At 42.1% G+C, this 23,043-nt stretch overlaps 1 long non-coding RNA gene across 1 annotated transcript; it reads right to left on the bottom strand.

Moving 5' to 3' along the window:
- Window positions 1-1,546: 1,546 nt before the first annotated feature.
- LOC115942333 (uncharacterized) lies at window positions 1,547-3,647 on the bottom strand. The gene is made up of 3 exons (XR_004076926.2): window positions 3,257-3,647; window positions 2,751-2,948; window positions 1,547-2,665 (listed from the first exon to the last, which is right to left on the bottom strand). It is a non-coding gene; the product is annotated as an uncharacterized LOC115942333 (long non-coding RNA).
- Between the last annotated feature and the right edge of the window lie 19,396 nt (window positions 3,648-23,043).

The following is a 23,043-nucleotide window of genomic DNA, read 5'->3' as shown; positions in this document are numbered from 1 at the left end:
GTTCTGACAGAGACTGTATATCCTGCAAAGCCAAATATATTTGCTGTCTGTCATCTGTCCCTCTACAGATTATTATTATCTAGTTTATGCCCTAGTTTAAAAGTTATTAAAGTACACTGGCGACAGTGCCGTGTGGGGTGAGGACAGGGTTCCATGGGAGACCTACACAGTCTTGGAAAATCAAGGAAAGCCTTTGGACTAGGACCCTAGGGACAGAGGCCACACGTGCCTTGCTTCCTGTTGTACCCTAAGTGTCTGTGTGGTGCCGGGCACACAGTAGGTTGCTCAGCAAGTATTTACTGAATGCATGAAAGAATAAAGTCACTTCTAAGGTGAGAGTGGAAGAGTGATTGGAGTAATCCAGGACATGTGTGGAGGGCTGGGGAGAGAAGAGGGCAGCACATGCAATGGCCCTGAGGCAAGAGAGCGTCAAGTGCCTGCCGTGGGTAGCAGGTGTGATGCGGCCGGCGGGGGTGTGGCCTGGCCGAGTGGGGTTTGGGAATGAGAAGGAGGTAAGGCTGGAAGGTAAGAGGAACCAGACCAGGCAGGGCTGGCAAAGCCTCATTATGGAGTCAGGGCTTTATCCTGAAGGTCATGGAGAGCCACTGATAAGTGTGAGGTAGGGCAGGTAGAAGTTCCAAGTGTTGCTTCAGAAAGACCACTCTGGAGGGCAAGTCCAGGGCATAGCTGCTTAAGTCAGATTTGTGGTAGAAACCCAGGGGCCTGCACTAAGGTGGGGACACTGATGATAGCGATCAGTGGAGTCACGCTGACAGGACTTGGTGGCTGACTGTGAGGGGATGAGGAGTCAGACAGAGGGAGGAGTTAAAGCTGATGACAAGATTTCTATTCTTCCATGAAGAATAAAAGATTAAAAAGGAGGGAAAATACTGGGGCATGCTGGGTTTGAGGAGCATACAAAGTATCCACAAGGAAGTTAAATATGTGGGTTTGAAGCTTGGGTGGGTAATCCAGTCTGATGATCTAAATTTGGGAGTCATTAGAATCTAGATAGCAATTAAAGCCATTAGAGCAGATAAAATTTGCCTGGGAGAGTATGTGGAGTGAGAAATGAAAGGGTCAGAGAAAAAAAAAAAAACTTTTAAAACCTGAGGAATGCCAACATTAATAGAGGAACAGAACCCAAGCAGTCCTTCACAGGGACTGAGAAAGAGCATTTAGGACGATAGGAAGAAAATCAGAACAGTTTGATGTCACAGAACCAAGGGACCTAATATAGCGAGGACAAGAGTTTCAAATTAATTAAGAAATGTCAACTGCAATAAAGATGGGAGTTTAGACAGAGCCCGGACAGCTTTGCTGTTGCCTTTCGTGACATGATGGCAGCTCAGGTAGAGCGGGGAGAGCCGAAGCAAGGTGCAGTAAGCGAGCCATGAATGGGAGATGAAGAAGCCAAGCCAGTGCAACCCGTGTAGGAAGGAATTGGGGTGGGTAGGACAGCTACTGAGAGGGATGGAGGGAGCTTTCTTTTCTTTCTCTGTCTTGTTTGGAGTTAGGAGAGGTTCGATCGTGCTTACACATTAACTGGGAGCAAACAATAGTCTCATTTTAATCAATCACTGGGAAAACTTGGCTTCTGCAGAGGGCTTCACATGTTCTGTCCTATTAGAAAAAGAAAATCCAGTAACCCAGGATGTTCTCTTTTTATACTTCGTTTCCAGGAAGCTTGGAATCAAGTTCAGTTCCCCTCAATGTCTGGTAGTATTTCGTACCACTTCCTTCACTTGCTTTCTGTTCTGTTTTGTATCGAAATACCTTGTTTCTAAAGAATAATTGTCGTGAGCCGTTTACAAGCTTACAAGCCCAGCATCTGTCCCTCATTCCCCCCCATGTGTTCCTGGGTACACACAGTGGACACAATGGTTATTAAAGTACACTGGTGACAGTGCCACGTGGGGTGAGGACAGGGTTCCATGGGAGACCTACACAGTCTTGGAAAATCAAGGAAAGCCTCTTGGACTAGGACCCTAGGGACCGAGGCCACATGTGGTCGCTTCTACACTCCAGTAGAGGAGACGGACGTGAGCCAAATGATTGTACTCATAATTACAACTGTGGTGAGTGCAGCAAAGGAGAGTACTGGAAGCCCTAAGAATCGAGGGATCAGGAGAATCGTGCTTGAGGCTGAAGGATGAACTTGGAGATGGGCAAGGTAACCTCTTTGGAGACATTGTAAGTGATCATTAGGCTCCTGCCTGGACACTTGCCATGGAGAGAACCAGTGCTGCATTTCTGCATAGTGCCAACAGTCAGGGCAGAATTTGACTCATGCAACCTCCACCCAGATGTCTACACTTGAGTCCACGCAAATAAGCTGAACTTCTGTCTCGCACGGTGCTCCACGTCTGGAGATGGCAGCAATAAGCCTCACCTATGCACACTTACAGGTAGATCTGTTTTCTCACAGTTAAAAACAGGTTTTCCAATTTTCCTTTTCCTGTTTCCAGATGATGTCATGTTTACAGAGACTTCTAATGATTTCCAAATATCCATTTGTAGCTTCTATAGAACTACAAAACCTTGTTCCCGCATACGGAATTGTTAGCTGGAAATGTGGCTGTCCAGAAAAAAAAGGAAGACTACATCTTCTAGCTTCTCTTGCAGCTAGGTGCTGTGGATTACTGGTAAATTTTAATCAGCTCTTCTGGAAGAAAAACACAAAATCCCTGATTATTATCTGTAGTGTTAATTCTCCCATAACCAATTTTAAGCAACTCAGCATGACTCACAGAACATGGAGCTGGGAGGAAATGTACACACGGGGCCCTCACATGCCATAGAAGTGGGCTCTAGCACAGCGCTCCTAGGTGGGACCATACGATGGGGTTCTCCATGGGATATGAGTGGAAGCAATGTATATCACTGCCCAGTTGTGTCTTCAATGGAAGTCGGGGACCTCTACTCCCCCTTCTTCTTTTTCCAATGGTCTGGAATACAAAGAGGGTAGATAATCTACTTTATAACCCATAGATAAGGACAACATACTAGAGATAACAGAGGAACAAGATCGGAGGAGCCTGGCTTCCAAATATTTTAGTGCTACCTGGCTAGACCTAGTCTCCTTGTGGGTGATTTTTTTATGTAAACAAGCAAGAAATTCCTAGCTTGTTTCAGCCATTATCATTTGGGGTCTCTGTTAGAAACAGCTGAACCTGTATCTGAACTGACAGAGTCATCCATCACAGAATGGCAACCAGACCACTGCTCTAACATCATCCAAAAACCTGCTACTCACAAGACACAGGATGAGCAGGTGAAGTAGACGTTCTCCCTGCTCCGGGGAGCCCAGCCTGGAACAAGAGATGGCACACACTCAAGTTGCTGTGAAGCAAGGTGCAGGTCATGAGTGCTTGAAGGGAGTGCAGAGAGGCAACCGCATGGAATTACTATTATTCTGAATGAAGCAATCTTTGAGCTCAGCCATCAAAGATCTTTAGAATTTTGACAAGTAGAGAGGTGCAGCAGAGCATTCCAGGCAGAGGGATTGTACTTCTTCAGATTTTAGATTCCAATCATTCTGAAAATGTGATCCCTCAAAAAATCTCTAGACTGTTGTTTTTCCCCTTGTAACAGAACAAATTAATATTGTAAAACTATGACAAAAATGTTTAAAATAGTGAAGAGAATCAATTGTTTTCTGAGTTTCTGATCCCCCCCATTTACAAAGAAGCCCTTGATTTGTTAATTTCAAAGCATTTTGGTAGATTAATTCAAACATTCCTCTAAGTGCTTTCCTAAGCGGCATTTCCTGGGCTTATTTTGAATGACTAAAGGTGCATAAAGACACTACAGCTTCATCCCTTTAAAAAAAATCTATAATGCCAACTTTTCACTAATGCACACCGGTCTCCTTTCCAGTTAGTTTTTCTTAAGGGAAGAAATGACATGTTTCTTTTCTGTTGCTTCATGGTGCCTGATCTAGCAGTGAGCACAAGAGAAGGTCTCCGTAAATATTTATCAGTGTGAACGGGAGTCACAGAATTTGAGACTATGAAGGAGGATGCTGGGATTGTGGGTGAGGATGGGACTTCATAAAGGGCCTGGAGATAGGAAGAACAAGTCTGGCAGGGGCACGGTCGTCTTAGGAATGAGTGTCTGGGATCCCCCGGCAGATCTGTCCAGCAAAGCCCCAGTCTCCCCTTCGTTGCACAGGTCCGAAAGCAGAGGCCCTGGGGGAAAATGGCATTGATGGAAGTGTCAAGGCCACCGCATCCTAGAGCCAGGTAGCTTTCTAGTGCCTTTCCAAGTTGGCCAATCCTTGCTCTCAGTTTGTTTTTCAAAGTAGTGGTACCCAAAAACATAATAAAAAGAATCCTATGTGTTTTTTGACATGCAAATTCACACTGTGTTCTTTGCTCAGAAAATTAATCCACAAACAAAAATATACTAGTGAGAATAAAGTCACATATTGAAATTCCAAGGCTTGAAGATGTAAATCCTTTTCGAGAGGGAACAAAAAGAATAAAGTTTGGGGGTTCTCCCAACTCACCAGAACATCCAGGTGTTATCTCCTTAGCTTCTCCCTCTCTGTAGAGTGAGCAGAAACAAGCCAGGCAGAGAGATTCCCCAAGGAAAAGCAGACAGAGCTGAAAAACTCGAATTCCCATGGGGCTATGTGAGGCTAAGAGGGTGAGTTAAAGAAAGGAGATCAAGGAACCAAGATAGTGCAGTCAGGACAGCACAGATGGGAGCCAATTCATGTTAGGTGCTGAAGAAATGGACAAGCCCAGGGTTCTTAATTGGAGCAGCCATAAACAATCTACTTGAACCCCTCTAACATATTAGCAACAAGGTATGTTTATAAGGAAAACATTTTATGGAGGAGGCAACATGTGAGACATGTTTGGATCAGGTTCTGGTCCAACTTTTGTAACACTTGGACAGTTTATCTTCTTTGAGTCTCAGTTTCGTTATCAACAAAATGGGTTCTCTTCCACAGCTAGTGACCCGTGCCTCTTTCATAAGTTTAAGATAACAATATTTACATTCCTGAGAGAAATTCAACTTTTCTGACCTCAGTTACTCAGCTTTATCATTAACTTCTGTGGAGTCCTGACAGTTACTTCTTTTGCGTCTTTATCAACTTAACAATTGGCTTAATTATTCAGTTCACAACCCATTTAATGATTCAAGTCATACAAGAACCAAGAAAAATGATATACAATGTTACTTTATTTTTTCACAGCTGGAAGGAAAAATTGCCTATATACTTAGCAAAAATAATATTTATTTGTGTTACTCTAGAGAGGTAGAAATGGTCACAAAATTTTAAATTGAGTTTACATTTTCCTGAACTCTCATCTATAGTTCAAGCCTTTAAAGATAAATTATCCCTAAATTTGGTCCAGAGATTTCTCTCTATTCTGGACCAACGGCATAGACTATTATGGCCCAAGCCACAATCATTTCAAGCTTAAACTCTTGGAATAGCCTATTTATCCATCTCCCTTCTCCTCCTCATACCCACCTCCCTTCGCTGCCCACCCCACCAAGTCTGTTCTCCACATAGTAGCTAGGTGAGTCATTTAAAACCTAAGTCAGGTCATGTGACACCTCCACTCAAAATGCTCCAATGACTTCCTGTCTCACTCAGTCAGAGCCATAATCCCGCTCAGGCCCTGACATGCCCAGTAGGCTCCCCTGTTGCCTCTCAGACCTCATCTCCTACCGCTTTCCCTTCATGGACTCCGTTCCAGCTTCACGGGCTTCCCTGCTGTTCCCAGGACACAAGCACACTCCCACGACAAGATCTTTTCAGATCATGTTCCCTCCATCACTTCCCCTCCAGATGGCAATAAGGAGTAAGGTGTGCTACTGCCCATAGACCTTGGTTTAAATCTCACCTCTAGGGGAGATGAACCATGAGAGACAATGGACTCTGAAAAACAAACTGAGGGTTCTAGAGGGGAGGGGGGTGGGAGGATGGGTTAGCCTGGTGATGGGTATTAAAGAGGGCACGTTCTGCATGGAGCACTGGGTGTTGTGCACAAACAATGAATCATGGAACACTTCATCTAAAACTAATGATGTAATGTATGGTGATTAATGTAACAATAAAAATTTAAAAAAAAATAAATCTCACCTCTACTGAATAGTAACCCTGTGCACCCATGGCTTTTTATCTCCCTTCCCCCGATGGATTCTTCTGCATAGGCTCAGCACCCAGTTATATTTCCTGTTTGTGTCTTTCCTGTCCATTTCATCCTGCTAGAATATAAACTCTATGGGCTCAGAGATTTTGTCTATTGGATTCATCCTTTCTTGTATCTCTAGTGCTTAGAATTGGTATATAGTAGGCATTCAATAAACATTTATTTTAAAATATTCAGAGTGAACTATTTTTCTTCATATATTGACTATTTTATTGGACAATGTACCTTCTCTCTGACACAACAATTTGATTTTAAAAATTTATTTTTTTCTCAGATATAGAAAGAATGACCACAAAAACGTCCCTCTGAGATCATTACCAATAATGGCAAAATTCAGGGCACTGTGGAAGGGCCGAGTGAGCAGTCAACTGGATGAAGTTCAGGAAACGTGAAGGGCCAGAAGTCCTATCCCATCACCCACCATGGGGCCATTTCTACCAAGTTGTAGAGCACGTACAAATAACCAATGTTTACCTGTCCACGCGGGAAACTTAAGCAATTTTACAGAAAGAAGTGCTAACTGTGTCATCCATGAAAGTGATTACATTGATGTGAAGATCTTTTTTAGATAGGAAGGCCGTCATATTATCTTGATTCTATGAGCATTCACATTATCAGATGGCTTGGGCATGGGCAGGCTGTATCCTTGTTCAGTTGGCTGAGACATCGTGAAGTGTCAGAAGGACACAAGAGAAAGAACACTGAGAACAAGGCCCAGAGCTTCCGTGGAAGATTTCAAATCTGAGCTCAGCCACCTCACACTGGGTGAGCCCAGGCAGGCCTCTTAAGTTCCCCAGACTGCAGTCTTCTCTTCAGCAAAACATGAGTCACAAACAATTCCTGCTTTGCCACCTCATGGCATGAAATAAGCAGTGTGAGAATTTCTCTAGGTATATAGAACTCCATGCTAACTGCTCCATAAATGGCTAAATGCCATTACTTGAGTCCTTAGGCTGATTCCTGAAAAGACGGAAGGGCATGTCTAAGTAAATGGTCCCACCTTGTCTTGCCCATCACCAAGAGAATGGAACTAGGGAAAGAAGACCAGTCGTATGGCATCAGATTTTAAGTACTCTACTTGGGGATTTGTTCATTCACTCACAACACATCTACAGAGCACCTACAATGTGGGAGGTGTTGAACCTCAGATTTTGTAGGGAGAATAGACTTGAACGTAATCCAGTCTTGTCCTTAAGGTGCTCACACAGAATAGTGGGGAAGACCACACACACATACCCCAAAACCTGTCATATGACATAGAAAGAGATTTGTCAAAAGAAAGACCCCTGGAATGAAATCAATTCACACAGCCTTGGCAGTCACTTCAGTTCTCTGGGCTTTAGTTTCATCTTCAGCAAAAGTATAATAGTCACGGGGTGATTATGAAGATCAAGGTGGGATATTATTTTGTTTAGGGGCTTTGTAAACTATGAATTGCCATTCATGAGTCAGTTCTTCTGTCTCTCTTCCTCTTCCTCCTCCTCTTTTTTCTTTTCCTTCCTTCTACCCCCTCTGCTTCTCTCCCTTTTGCTCCTTCTCCTTTTCTCTGTTCTCTCTTTGCTTTGGCAGGAGGCCCCATTGTGCATCACTGAGACATTCTCACAATTAACTGGATCTAGTTTGATTATTAAAGTGACAGCCTAGTTGGATATCTTTGATCCAGCATGTTTCCTTATTGTGTCACATGATAGCTAAGAGTTGCTCATGGATCTAACCCTGGCCTGACTTAGATGACATTTTTTTTACCCAGTCTGTTGCTACACATAGGATATAGAACTGAATGAAGGGGAATAATGATCTTTATTTCCTAAGGGTTTGAATCTAACTGGAGGTGGGGGAAGTGTTTAGACACAAAATATAAAATGCTCAATATTTCAAATTGATTAAAGTTAGGAACAAAACAGACACACCTACAACTTCTGGGTTCAACCCTTTCACGTTTGTTCTCTTCCTCCAGCCAAGCCCTGGTTCCTTAAAATTTATGACAGAATATCAAAGTAGAAAGAAATCTTAGAGGTCAGATTATTTGATGTCTGTTTGTTTTTTGATGGTAAACTATGGTCCAGAAAGGGGAGCAATCTGACCAAGGGCATACAACTGAATTAGCAACAAAATGTCTAGAACACTGATCTTTAGATTCTCATTCCATTCTTTTTTTTTTTTTTAAGTTTTATTTATTTATTTATTTGACAGAGAGTGCAAGATAGCACAAGCAGGGGGAGCAGGAGAAGAAGGAGAAGCAGGTTCCCTGCTGAGTAGGGAGCCCCATGCGGGGCTCGATCCCAAGACCCTGGGATCATGACCTGAACCGAAGGTAGATGCTTAACCATCTGAGCCACCCAGGCACCCTTCTCATTCCATTCTTTTTCCCTACCCTTTGGGCTAGCCTCCAGATCCAATGGGATGGGTAGCCACAGGCTTGTATTCTTTCTATAAGCTCCCCCCCTTCCTTCTACCTAAGTTTAGATATTCCTCCCACTTTCCCCGCCCTTCCTCCCCCCACACACCTTCTTTTTGAGTTGCACCTTCTTACAGCTAAGACTCTCAAGTCTCAAAGTTGGGCTTGCAGATAGTCAGGTATCATGTGCCCTGTGCTCTACATTTCTGTCCCCACAGTAAGCACCGTTTCATTTAATCTTCACAAGAATCGGCAAGGTGTCATTATTCCGACCCTACAGACTAGCCACCTGAAGCTCAGAGAACTGTCTTACTTGCCCCAGGTTATACAGCTAGAAAGTAGTAGGGCCAGGATTTATATCAGATCTAATCCCAGAACTGATTATTGCCTTATTGCCCCTTTGGCACAGCCCTGACCTTGGAAAAAGGAACCCAGTGGTTTAAGAAAATACCAAAGGGTAATTGACTCCTAGCTTTTCTCCTAGTGGGGGAAAGATGGCACAATGATCCCTGACTCCCCAACATTTCTGAATCTCTTAACTACATACTAAGCAATAAAAGCTAGGGTGAGTCACTTTACTCCCCCTCAGATAGGATAAGTAATGCCTCCATAACAAGATTTGTGAAAATTAAGGATTAGAATGGATGATGTTTGGGAAAATATCAGGTAGTCTGCAAAAGACTATATAACTATTTGGTTTCAATAAATAACTCGTGATTTTCTCAAACCAAATGTTAATGATGATATTGTTTACACTATTTTATTATAAGCCTTCTCAAATACTTTGATTAAGTGGGTAGTCTAAGATAATAAGTGCATGAATAATTAAAATATTTTATTGGATTTTTTTGTCTCATCTCTTACCAAAAAGAAGTTGGCTTATAGCTTATAAATGCATACATATCATGATGCCATTCCTTTTTCCTGGACATAAAAAAAAATTACTGTTGTCATCATAATAAACATTTACTGAACACACGCTCTGTGCCCCAAGACTGGGCTAAATACTCTATTTCTCATCATCTCATTTAATTATAAAGAGGTAGGTACCGTTACTATCTCCATTTTATAGATGGGGAAACTGAAGCTCAAGGCATCTAAGTGACTTGACCTAGGTCACATTACTGTTAAGTGAAAATGACAAGTTTTTAGAGGTATACACAGTATATTTGACATTACTTTATATCACCTTTGTCAAAATAAAACTTGTCAAAAACTTGAGTGGCTGGTCATCAAGGTATCTAGCAAAATAGAACATAGGCAAAATGTTAAAAACTGACTAGTAATGTGTGTGTGTGTGTGTGTGTGTGTGTGTGTGACAGAGATGGGATGGGAAACAGGCAAAAACACATATAAAAACTTAAGCTAAAGAAAACCACTGTAATTGACCACAAAGTGTAGGTCTGCACTTTTTCACCTAGAGACATTGCACACTACTGATTCATTGACCAACAAATGATTGAGCACTTACTATGTACAAAGACAAGTGTTCAAGTCTACAGAATAAGAACACAAAGTCACCAAACCTCCCCCTTGGACCTCATGAAGTCCTAGATAAATTGTCAGATAAATGTACTTGAATTATTGTGTGTGTGTGTGTGTGTGTGTGTGTACCACTTAAGCAAATTGCCTCTGGGATGTGCTCAAAAGTTGGTTCTTACCTGAACTGCTCTTTTACACAACTGTTTAAGGAAAGGAATAAGGGAGAATGTACAACATTGGGAAATAAAAGAATAGGATTTGGAGAAGAAGGTGAGTTACTTAAATTGGTCAAAACACTGGGACATAGATACTTTTATTTTCAGTAGAACTTTGAGCTCTTTGCAAAAAAAAAAAAAAAAAAAATCCAATGTCCTGAAAGCTAAATAAAGCAAACTGGGCCTCTGATTCCCCAAGGTTCAGATTAAGAGCCCAACTCTTCCGTGGAGGACGGGAGGAATGAGAGACTGGGTTTCCATTATAAATAACCCCAGAGTTCAGTCAATAGCAATTTCTTTTGAAGCCTTTTAAGAAACCTGGGATGAGGCCAGCAGAGAGGTACCCACTGGGCCAAGCCAGGAGAGAAGGGTAGCTGATTTCACTTTGCATAGCACTTACTTTAGCATCACAGCAAAAGAAAGCAGCCAGAGGTGGCAGAATTGTCCCCTGGCTGGAGGGCCCTGTCATCAAAATTTCTCTCCTCCACCACTCAGGCAACATGCCCTTGGCTCCCCTCTCGTAGTATCTTCACATTTCCCCACCTCAGAAAACAAAGTCTTGGAATTAGAAGCCTTGATATTGACATCCCAGTCCACCCAAGCAGCTCTTGGCACAGGTAGGTCATCCTCCCTGTTCATGTGAGTTTCCTCGTCTCCCCATGTAGCCTACTTCACAGGTTAGAGAGTCACTTAGGCGACATGACAAATGCACATTGGGAGGTGATCAAATTTGCAAACATGAAGGAGTGAGTTAAAATGTAAAAGGTTTGAATACAGATGTCCATACCCACCCACAGTTGAAAATAAAAATGAAATTAGTGACTTAAGCATAAAAATTTACAGATAAACACCCTTCTACATAGAATGGAACCCAAACCCCTTGACTGGTTTTCAAAGTCCTCCCCAAGATATTTCCAACCCTTCTGTCTAGAATTATCTATGAACCCTTTATGTCTTTTATAGTCCTGTCAAATTAATCACCCAGTGACTCAAGAGCCCAGATATGGGCTTATTCTTTACTACTTCCATTTATTAGTTACATTATTTCTACCTCCTAGAATGCCTTTCCCCTATATGGCTCTACAACCAAACCTGCTTAAAAGCAGCCTCCTTCAGGAAATAAGTTATCTGTGATTTTCTCTGTTGTAAGTCATGTCTACTTAATCTGAGCACCCCTAGCATTTTTATTTGTGCCTCATATTCTAATAATGTATATGCTTGTGATTTGTCAGTTTCCTTGAGAAGGATTATGTCTAATTCTTCTTTGTTTCACCTACCAAGGAAATGATGTTAGCCAGTGGCTAAGATTTATTGAGCACTTAAGATGTGTGACCTCCTTTATCCTCACAGCTAACTGAGGATGTTGATACTTATATTTTCCTCGTTTTGCAAATGAGAAAATAGGGGGCCAGAAAGGTTAAGAAAGCTGCCAAAGAACACAGCTATTAAGTGGTCAAGTTGGAAAATGGGGATTTCCAGTCTAAATCCATTTTTCATATCTATGCCATCAATTACTGCATGTTCTTAGCATAGGGAGTACCCAATAAATACTAATTAATGGAGTAAATGAACAAAGAAAGAAAGAGAGAGAGAGAAAGGAAGAGAGAAAGAAAGAAAGAAAGAGAAAGAAAGAAAGAAAGAAAAAGAAAGAGAAAGAAAGAAAGAAAGAAAGAAAGAAAGAAAGAAAGAAAGAAAGAAAAAGAAAGAAAGAAAAGAAAGAAGGAAGGAAAGAAAAAAAGTCTTCAAGCATAAACATTCCCATTCCGTGCACAGGATTTCACCTTCTCTTTCAGGTAGTAGCCACTCAGTGAACATTTGTTGATGAATTAATGACTGAAGGAATCAGTCCTAGGGCAGATGTCTGGGGACTGCTGAGTCCAGAAAGCTCTCAAAGGGAGTCATTCACTCATTCTTTCAGCACTTACTCATCATTCATTCATTTTTTTCAACATTTATTAAAAGGCTGCTATGTAAAGGGCAGATAGTATAGGAATAAAGAATGAGTCAGCCATGAGTCCTGGTCTTTGGGTGCTTACATTTTGATACCATGAGAATCTACTGGTGTTTTTCAAATCTAAGAACAGACATTGGCAGAGTAAAGATACTGAAGCTCAGAGAATGACCAACATAACATTCGGAGGCGACTGCTAAGGGTAAGTCTGGTGCCAACCAAGAAGAAGCCTTCCCTTAAAGAGGAAATCCAGCTAAAGATCGTGAAGAATAACTGGATGACTCACCGTCAAAATAGGAAGCTCTCTCTGGTAGGGAAGATGGTGGCATCTAGGTGGCAGAAACCACAAAGATCCCGCTCAAACATTTACCACAGCTTCACCCTTGCTCCTTGGGCTACAGTGTGTGGAGTGGAGGACCTACCTGTTCACTAGACAGGGCTGGACATAAGCAGTGCAGCATTGTGGTAGGAGATCCCAGGCTCTGGGAGGCACTGCCTCACCCTGAACAAAAGCTCCCTCGTGTAGAAGCTCTGCAAACTTGGGCATGTATAAAAGTGGAGGTAATAGCAATCCCTCTTCCACGGAGCTGTAAAATACATAGGGCAATGTTTGGCTCATAGGGAGCACTCACAAAACGTTAGCTATTTTTATTGTCCTTCTATCATTGACTTTAATTGTTTGTATATTTGAACTGAAAAATCCCCAGTGAATTTTAGAAGGAAGAGAAGATGCTCACATTTCACTTGGCTATGAAATAAGAGTATAAATCATACATCTTGCATTTTATGAAAACTTTGTTCATAAGACGATAGTTCTTCCATCAGCCGGAGGCTGGCTTCTCTGAACTGTCATATCATTGTCCCCTACAGCAGAACTCCAAATGGATCATGATGTTTCCCATTTGTGTACTTTACCACCAGACTTTAAGAGGAGCATAGAGGGATTCTACTAAAGCCACCAAGTTACATTTTCTTTTACTTTACCAGACCATGGCTCCTATCAGAATCCATGATCCATGTTTGGTATATAAATGTTACTCTAACTTAGAAAATAGATATTTCTTTATTAAGGCAAATGTTGACTTAATCCATGTGTTTCTTTCCTATTTAAAAAAATCAAAAAATACATTTAAAAAATATATGCATTAAAAATTATTTACGCAAAGAATTTATAACCAAGTGCTATATCTAGCTTTACTGCAAAAAAGTTCTGATTTTAAATTTTGCAGCTAGTCTTATTTTTTTTTTCAGTGATTGGTTCTGTCATACGCGAAAAAAGGATCTCTCATTTTCCATAGGCTTTGATCAGGAAAGCAATGGCTCTCTTCTACTGGCAACACTTAAATAGCCAAGATTAATTTCAAAGACATAAATTAAAAAATAGCAAGACAACTCTTTTGATTTCTTGAAAGTGCTGTCAAAGACAATACAAGATTTTCATCCTGTATATTTTTTTACGTTGATAATAAAGTATGTTTCCTTTTTTTGTTAATTCAATACTTCCGTTGCAAAGAGTAAGAATCATATTCTAGACGACTCAGATGTTATCACTTAAAAGATTTTCAGACAATCTCTTAATATAAACATGTTTTGGCACAACAGTTTTAAAAATTATGACTAGGGAATAAGTAGTTTCAGAATGGTATTATTTCTATTTGTTTATTTATGTTTACATATCAAACATTGTAACTTACCAGCAAATGCTAGGGTCTTCCTTTGCCATGCTTTCTATAAGATGCATTAGGTAGGAAGAACATATCAGTAAATGGGGGAGATACTTCCCAAGTTGACTGATGAGATAACTAAGTTGAATAGTCAAGGAATTTCACACCAATATCTCAAGTTCATTCCATACCATCGGCAGCCATCTGAAATGTTTGGGGCTTGTTGGTGGGTGAAGCACAGGAATGGGTTTGAGATACGCCATAGGAAGGTGGGGAGTATGGTGAACATGGCATTGGCTTTGGAGCCAGGAAGACTGGGCCCCAAATCTTGACTCTGCCTCACTGGCCCTGTGCCTTCTGAGCCTCAGTTTATTCACCTGAAAAACCATCATATTAATACCAACCTCACAGAGTCATTAGGAGCATTAGAATATTACAGATGCTCAGTAACTGGCAGTTCTTATGAGGTGGATAATTTTGGTATATTCACGTACAGATGTAATTAGATAGTGTTTTCAGTGTATTTATGTGTAGTGTATGGATATTTTAAAAGGCACGTTAGCAGTCCTTACCCTACGAGGCTGCTACAGGGATTTCAGAAAGGCTGGCACATTCTCCTGTTCCATAAAATTTTCTGTGGTTCCAAAGCACACTGGAGAGACCATCACTCTCTGTGCATCTGTGTGCATAGTCAACATATTATCATCAATAATGAAGAGCAGAGCACTTGACTAGAAGTAGGGAGCCCTAGGATTTCGTCCTGGCTCCTTCTTAAAAGAGCTCTATGACCTCAGGTCAATTGCCTTCTCTCTCTGGGCCTCAGTTTCCTAGTTTGGAGATGAGGAAGTCACCTGGAAATCTTCTAGTTCTAAAACTGTATTAGGTACCCGAATCTCTGACTTTCCAACTTAGGCAGAGGTTCAAGAGGAAGAAAACTGGTAGAGATGACTAATGTGGTGGGAGAGACTAACTGTTCATCTCATGTCTGAAAAAGTGTGATATTGACCTGATTTTTACACATTCTCTTAAAAGCTAAGATTAAAGTAGATCAGATCAAGTTCCTTTCCTTGTGACCAAGATGATAGGGAAATGCTGCAAATGTTTCCCTAATCCTAGCAATAGGTGTACACTATGTACAGAATACAATTTTGTCTGTTTACAGTCCTAACCAAGGCCTTACATATACATTGGGATTTGGGGTATAGTTTGTGGTCATGGATTCACTGAGGGCACCATGATCTTTGGTAAGTGCTATTTTGCTGTGGTGAATCCCTTCCTATAATCAAACCATTAAATAAATCTAGGTTTAAATGGTCCAACTTCTAAATCTAACTAACCATGGAATGGGCCACATTGGAAGGAAGAGAGCTCTCAGCCTGGAGCTTTCTAGGAAGGAGTTCAATGAGCACTTTGTTAGGTGTGTTATGTCAGTGACTCAGATAAGGAGTGATCTCTAAAGACCTTCTGAACTCCAAAATTTTATGATTCTTCTGGTTCTATTGACTCTTACCAGGCTAATTCTGGGAATGTATGTGATGGGTTTTACCTTCATATTTATATTAAAAAAAAAAAGAAGGAAATGAGTGGATCAACCCTGTTGAGGAAGAGAAAAAAGTCAAATCTATACATAGGCTAGTTGAGTTAATTTTAATGCTAATGACACCAATATTCCAGGATTCTGAGCCATGGGGTTCTGGGTAATAAATTTTGATTAAATGTGGGTGGCAGCGCTGTGAAAAAAAAGTTCAGTAGAGGTGACTGGCATGCCCAAACTTGGACTTGGCAAACAGGAGGGGGCAAGATCACCTTGCCCGTATTTGATATGGTACCTGACAATTACCTTCCTGCTCACTTTTCCCTGGATCCTCTGAGAATTCCTAGACCTGACTTGGTTTGTACCCAGCTCAGTGCCCATGGCTCAAAGGACTGTTCTGTAATTTAATCCAGTCCTTCTCCTTTTGGCCTGCTGCCTGCTCCAACTCAGAAGTTAAAAGGTTGCACTTCCTTAAAATGTAGTATTTCCCAACCAAACCTGCATTAATCAACCGATTAGTATAATTACACAGGCACTGCTCGAGGCTAAACACTGGCTAATGATCGCTGGCTTTGTCTTATTCCAGGCTGGTCTTTCTTAATCCAGCTAAGAACTGACCACTTGAAAGGAGGTGCATGGGAAGATCTGAAATGCAGCTGGGAGAACACCGTGTCAAACTGTCATAGTCATATGAAGGGAAGCCTTTGCGGCATCTGTCCAGATCGGGTAAGTTGGTGGAGTGGTTTGAACTATGGGGTGTGAAGAGTGACTCAGGATTTAAAGAATGGCATAGTAAAGGAGCTACTGAAGAGGTTTCCTGCCCTAGCTCTCCTCTCGGGCTCTTTCGAAGGTTCTGTACCCCCCCACCCCCTCCTTTTACTGGTTCCCACCACTCAGGTAGGTTTGTGTTGATTGGCCAGGTTGGGTTAAGGAGTAGTACTATCGACATTGGTAGGCACAGCAGCTTGGTCTGTGTGGATCCAAAGGGTTCAGAATCTTTTCAGGACTCACCCTGGCTCCAGGCAGGAGACCCCAAGGCCAGGGAGATAGGCATCCCTAGAATGATTGTACCTGAAAGGCCAGGTTCATGTTTGCTGTGGTAGGGCAGGATGTGAAGGCCTGGCTCACTCCAGCGTTCTCTCTGAAGAACCACAAATGGGTGGTAACACCATTAGTTGGAAAGTAAGGCTTATGTTTCCGCTCCTGTCTGTTCCTGTCTGGGATTGCTGTGATCTTCTTTGTTTGAAGAAAACTATTTGGCTCTAAACTAAAATATAAGTCTCCATAACCAGGCTCCTTCCCAAGAATACAGTCATCTCTCTCTTTCTGCCTTATCTCCTCTCCCTTCACCTCTGTCTTCCTTATGGTTGTTTAGACTATGGTACATTTTCAAGCAGGGGACTTACATGTTTCATGAACCTTTTGCCAGAGAAGCCTGCATAGAAGGGTTTTGAATCTGCTAGTGAAAGAAGGGAAGCGATACCAGCCCTTGCGTGAGTGGTGACATCACTGAAGTGTGTTCTGGTACTTACAGTGTGGCTGGGATTTTTCACTCCAAGAAGAGGATTAAATAATAGAGCTTTCCAGGAAAAGAGTGACTTTTATTTTTTATTTATTTATTTTTGCTTATTCTAACTTCTTTATCCAATCCATTCAGAAATATAAGCCTTTGATACCCAGAAACCAATTTCATTTTGTGGAGAAGGCTAATGCTATTGAAAACTACCACTAAAGCTATAAGGAATGCAAATAATAATATCCAAACATTTTTATAGCCACTGTGTTGATCCTATGAATGACACAGCAGGGTTTGAGAGGACAGGTATAGACAATATCCCAGTTTTTCATGGAGGAAAGCAGGGCCAGGAAGAGAAATGCCTTGTCCAGGGTCTGATACCTGATAGACAGAAGCACCAAAACAGAGCCACTTTTCTGACTTGAGGCTCAGCATGTTTTTTTCTACACCTTGCTGCCTCTTCCCACATAATGATCTTTTAAGATTAAGTTTTTAGGCTCGAGAGTTGGGTCCATGGAGTTACTAAAAGGACTAACAAAATGAAGCTTTGAAAAGATTATATTCTCATCCTTCTTTCTCTGCACAGTGTCTGAGTATCAAGGAAAAGGATTATTTGTTAAGACTGCTTTGAAAATTTGCTGGCCCATGAGTACCTGACTAATGCCAGGAGTAAAATCCTGTATATCAAAACCACACTTTTTTTGGCTTTTCTTGGCTCCTTACTTATCTTAGCTGAGTGGCCAGCTATGTGTGAGTTTACTGGTAGGAAGGCTTTCTGGGAGCAACGACTGGTTATGAGGTTTCTGTTGAGATCCAGGTAGCAACTTTAGGCAAGTACACATCTGTTACCAGCGAGAGGGTGGGAGATAGAACACACATCAAGCTGACTGGCTCTGCCCAAAAGCTTTGTCTCGCAGAGTATAGACTGATCACCACCTACCTGGATCACCTCTGGAGTACTGGGAGAAAATATAACGGTTGTTGTCAGAAACTGGGTCTACGACTGTGGGAAGTCCAGGATCTTGAAGAAAACTAACCAATTTAATGTTTTCCTTCCTACCAAATAAGAATGGATTTAAGGGGCCTTCCTCCCCTCTCTCCTCCTCTCCCACTCATTGTCAGCATCATAAAATCAGCCATGGCTGAGACCTAAGAGAGATCAAAGTATGGTGGATGGCATACTCAGCTGGGATTGCGAAGTCCCTGTTTCTCTCCAGGCTTCGTGTGGTCTCAGACGAATGATTTGACTTTGTGGGTTTTAGCTTCTCCATTTATCAAATGGAGAGTTGAACTGCATGGTCTTCGATACTTCCAGACCTGACATTCTTCGATTCTCTCTAGAATATCAGATTCTGGTCTAAACCTGCTTGACCAAGAATGCCAAAAGATGCCCAAGCTTCTTGTCTTTGATTTGCCTCTGTCTTACCAGAATTGCCATGATGACATGAACAGGGGAGCTGCCTCTCTACCCCATGGTAGTTAGAGGTCTCACTGTGATCACCCAGCTTCCCCCCCAATTCCAGTCCTTCCCTCTGCCAATGACCTTAAGCTACGGCAAATGAAGCACACAGACACAACAGGAAAGCCCTGATGTGGAGGGCTCTTATTTTAGAGAGGAGAAAAGGGAGACAGGGAGTGTAAGACCCAGTCAGTCCCTGAGATGGGCCTGCATTCTGTGTGTGTGTGTGTGTGTCTGTGTGTGTGTGTGTGTGTGTATTAAGCTCTCACTTGAATAATATCTTCTTTCAGGACTCTCAGAGTCCAGAGGATTAAGTTTACTAACTTAAATCCAGTGATTATCTACCCTGTGTTCCTATTCTATGTCCATTCTAACTCTTCCACCCTGTCTCTTTCCCATAATTAGCTTTATAACTAAAGTTTTTTAGAGAAAAAAGCTGTTAGGTAAAGTAAGAAATAAACGAGCAATAAATATTAACAAATAATGTCTGATTTGAATATCAGTGTAGCGTACAAAATGAGAAACAAATAAATGAAAGTAAAAACAAAACCTCTTGTGATCCCATCACTCAGAAATATCCACTGTGAACATTTTGGTGAGTATACTTCCAGTCCTTTTTTTATACATATGCATGCATGTTTACTATCAATATTTTGTCATTGGTATTTCAAATGGGTTTTAGGACTTATCATCACTATATACGCTTTTGTCTTCTATCAGTTGTGAAAGATCTAATTCCTATAATTCCATATCAATTTGGTGGCTCTCCTTCCTAGGTGAACCCTGTTTGATACAGAATATGTTGCCAAAACTCCTAAAACATGTCAGGTCTGAATTTTAGAACTGGCTTCCCCACCTGGACATACTCCAGAGAAGAATTTTGAGGCATTGGACAGTATGTTCCAAAGAGCTCCAGGGTTTTTTAAAAGTCACCCATTGGCTATTACATTTAACATTTATTGAACATCTGCTGTATGTGTCTGCCATTATGGTAAATGGTTTACATGTACTACATTACTTAATCTTAACTCCCTGGGGGTAAGGATATACTTGTTTCCATTTTATAGATGAGGAAACTGGGGCTTAGGAAAGCTACACGGCCCAAAGTTGCAGAGCTAATAAGTGGTAGAGTCATGCTTCAAACCCAGGCAGTTTGGTTCCAGAGTCCATGCTCTGGGGTCAAATTTAAGTTACTCACTAACACACCAAGCTGGAGACACCTCACCTGTTGGTAGAAGGGCAGGGTCTTGGAGCAGTCACTTGGCTTGTGGGTATACATGACCTTGTGAGATGAGCCCTGCTGACGAAGGCAGCAGGTATGCTGGAGTGAGCACTGGACTACGAGTCAAACAGACCTGAGCTCCAAGCCTACTCTTCCGACATACCAGCCATGTGACCCTGGATATGTCACTGTCCTGTCTGAGCATCAGTGTTCTCCTCTATAAAAGGGAGATAATAGTATCAGTCTTAAAGGTTGTGGTGAGGATTAAGAATGACAACATCTAAAAGCACCTGGCATGTTTCCAGGCATATAGTAAATGCTCATATATTTAGTTGAATCTGAATCTGAGCATAAAGTTTCAAGTTGAGACCTGGTTTTTAGTCTTAGATCAAACACACTTGGTGTGTGATTTTGAACAAAGATTCTGGGACCTTTCTAGACCCAAGTTCCTCATCTATCTAAGAGGTGGTTGGACTAGATGATCTCTATAACCCTGTCTAGGAGCTGGGCCTTCCGTTGGTCTTTAGAGACAGGAATGTGGCAGACGGTGTCTTTCCTTCTCCTATCAGTCTGAAACAAGGCCAAGATTCTCTGAGTACAGTGTGTTTTCCATTGGCTCCCCTGCCCTGTGCATGTTCTTGACTAGAGTCATGCACTTGGAGCTTTCTGAAATGTCTAAGGTCTGATTAAAATCACAAATATTTCTTAGAAAAAAGGGGTGAGGTTTTGACTGTGGGCTGTATTAGCCCTTCTAGGGAAGCAGGGTCACAGCTTTATAGGTCTCTCAATAATGAGAGAAAATAGCTCCTTGACTTGCTCCAAAGAATACTGTTGGGAAATCACAAAGCCAGATGATTCTTTGGGTCTCTTGTACTCGATCATTTAATGATTCAGTTGGACGACAACCACTTGGGTTTTAACTGAAGGGCTCCTAGAAGCTAAGCCCTGTGGGGAGTGGTAAACTGACAGGAGTCTCACTCTAAAGATGCCTCCTGTCTGCCTCCATCAAGGAAACATCAACCAAGACCTGAAGAGCATAGACACATCTTGTTAGGATCTCACAGAAAGGGTAATTAAGGTTTTGTTTCCTATTTCCCTGACCATGTCTCATTCACCTTGGCAGGTGCCCTCTCCTCTCCCAAACCTCTAAATGAGGAGTGTCCCAAGGCTCAGCTATTGGACTTCTTCTTGCTCTGTGCTCACTTCCCTGGGGAATCTTATTCAGTTTCACAGTTTTAATAAAATCTTAACACTGACAACTCCTGGATTTCTATCTCTAGCTTAGATTTCTCTCTGGGACACCAGCCTCAGAAATCTAGCTCCCACTCAGGCACCACATTCTGACTGTCTGTTTGGCTGCTCTAACTGAGCCATCCAAATTAGAGTTCCTGATGTGCTCCGAACTCCTTCAAATCTGCTCCACCTGCAGTCTTTCCTTTTTGGGTAAATAACAATTCCATCTGTTATAGTTGCTCAGACCAAAGAAAATGAAGCCGGGCTTGATTTCTGTTTCTCCACAACCCACATCCAGACTACCAGTAACATTATTGGCTCTGCCTTAAAAATTATATACAGAATACTCCTCACCATTTCCTAGTCCAAGCCATCACCTCCCTCCAAGATTATTATAATAACTCCCTAAACGCTCTCGATGCTCCTACCTTGCCTATCTGAACAGAGTGGCTAGAGGGATTCTGTGAAAATAAACTTTGGATCCTGTCCAGGCTGTCAATAGTTTTCCATCTCGTCCAGAGGAATAGAAAGTGCTTCCAGAGCTCAATGGGGTTTATATAACATACCTCCTTTCCTCCCTGTCCTCCTCTCTCACTGCTCTGCCCTCCTTCCCTCTGCTGTAGTGGCACCTGCAAGAGGGCCAGCCTCCAGGTGTATAGCCCCCTTGCTGTTCCTCACGCAGTGGGCATGCTCCAGCTCGGGGCCTTGGTGCTCACAGTTCCCTCTGTCTGGTACCTCTTACCCCAGCTATCCAAATGGTTCTCTCCTTCATCTTTTCTCAGTCTTTCGTGTCACCCACCTAGTGGCGCCTTCTCCAGAACCCTATCTCATACCGCACCCTGCCCAAAACATGCCCTGTCACTCTTCCCTGCTTTTTCCCTTTCTAGCATTTATTATCGTCAAATCTATTGCATATTTACTATCGAGTGTATTGTCTGTTTCTCCCTCCTGTTTTGGAAGAAACTCCAAAGGACAGGGGGGCACAGTCCCTGGCATTCAGTAAATATTAGTCGAAGAAATGGGTAGGGTGGCTGGCCAAAGGCTTTATGGAGGAACCTGAGTTTGAGTGACCCTCTGAATCACAGAAGGATCTGAGTGACCAGAGGCTGAGAAAGGGGTGCTCAGGAGAGAAGGATACTGGGCAGAGCCTGAGTGGAGCCCCGTGGGACGGATAGGGCCAGACTAACTGACTCATTCTTTATCAGCCTTTACCTATCTGGTTTTATTTCTTCCAGAGCACCTAGTGTCTGTCTTTAAATATGTAGCAAAAATCCCATGGCTGTTTGGTATAATAGAAAGCTCATGGATGGAATTCTGAGTCATAGACCTAAATCTAGAAGCATGACCTTGGACTAGCCACTTGACCCCTCTAAACCTCTGCTTGCTCATCTGTCAAAGAAGGAAAACAACAATGGCTTGTGTTCTCAAGGCGGAGAGGGGGGCTGTTGTAAAGATCAAATGAGGTAACGGATAGAAAGTGCTTCACACTTTGAAAGCTGGACCATGTAGTAGGGATTAGTGAAATGCATGAGTATATCACTGAAATAGGCACTCAGACTCACATATAGATTATCTACCTCAGTGACGAGGAAAGGAGGAGAAGGAGTTCCAAATTGGTGACTAATTCAGAAACACTTCAACTGGATTTTCGAATACGGGAGGGACATGGGAGGAGGGTTTGGAAGATGTGCCTTCCTGAGCTCATGGCTCATGTCCAAATGAGATGCTATATGTTCCCTGTGCACCAGGCTCTGGAGATTACGTCTCCTCTCATCCTTACATACCTTTGTGAGTTGGGTATTATTACCACCTTCTTTAGAGATAAGAAAGCTGAGGTTCAGAGAAGTTAAGTAACTTGCTCAGGGTCACATATGTATTTGGTGTCAGAATCCAAAGAAACCAGCTTTGTTTTAAGAGTTTCTTTGTTCTTTCCATAAACTGCCTTTTCAGAGACCTTGATGCAATGAATCGAGCAGCTGACAGTGCTGCCTCTGTGGCCTGAATTTGGGCAAGTAAATAACACACAAGTCTAAAACATCAGGCGCCCACACAGATAACAGACTCTAAGCTATTAAACATAATTCAAAAAGTGAAAAGGAAAGTCCATGTGCCAAGTATGAATCCAAACTCTTTTCTAGGCCACTGTCCTGTGCTGTGAATGGTTTCTCAAGGCAGTACATGGTAACCATTTAGAAG

Source organism: Leptonychotes weddellii, chromosome 1 (genome assembly GCF_054177405.1).
Source record: "Leptonychotes weddellii isolate Sample4059 chromosome 1, ASM5417740v2, whole genome shotgun sequence".
Taxonomy (NCBI): domain Eukaryota; kingdom Metazoa; phylum Chordata; class Mammalia; order Carnivora; family Phocidae; genus Leptonychotes; species Leptonychotes weddellii.
This window is presented reverse-complemented; position numbering and strand designations above follow the sequence as displayed.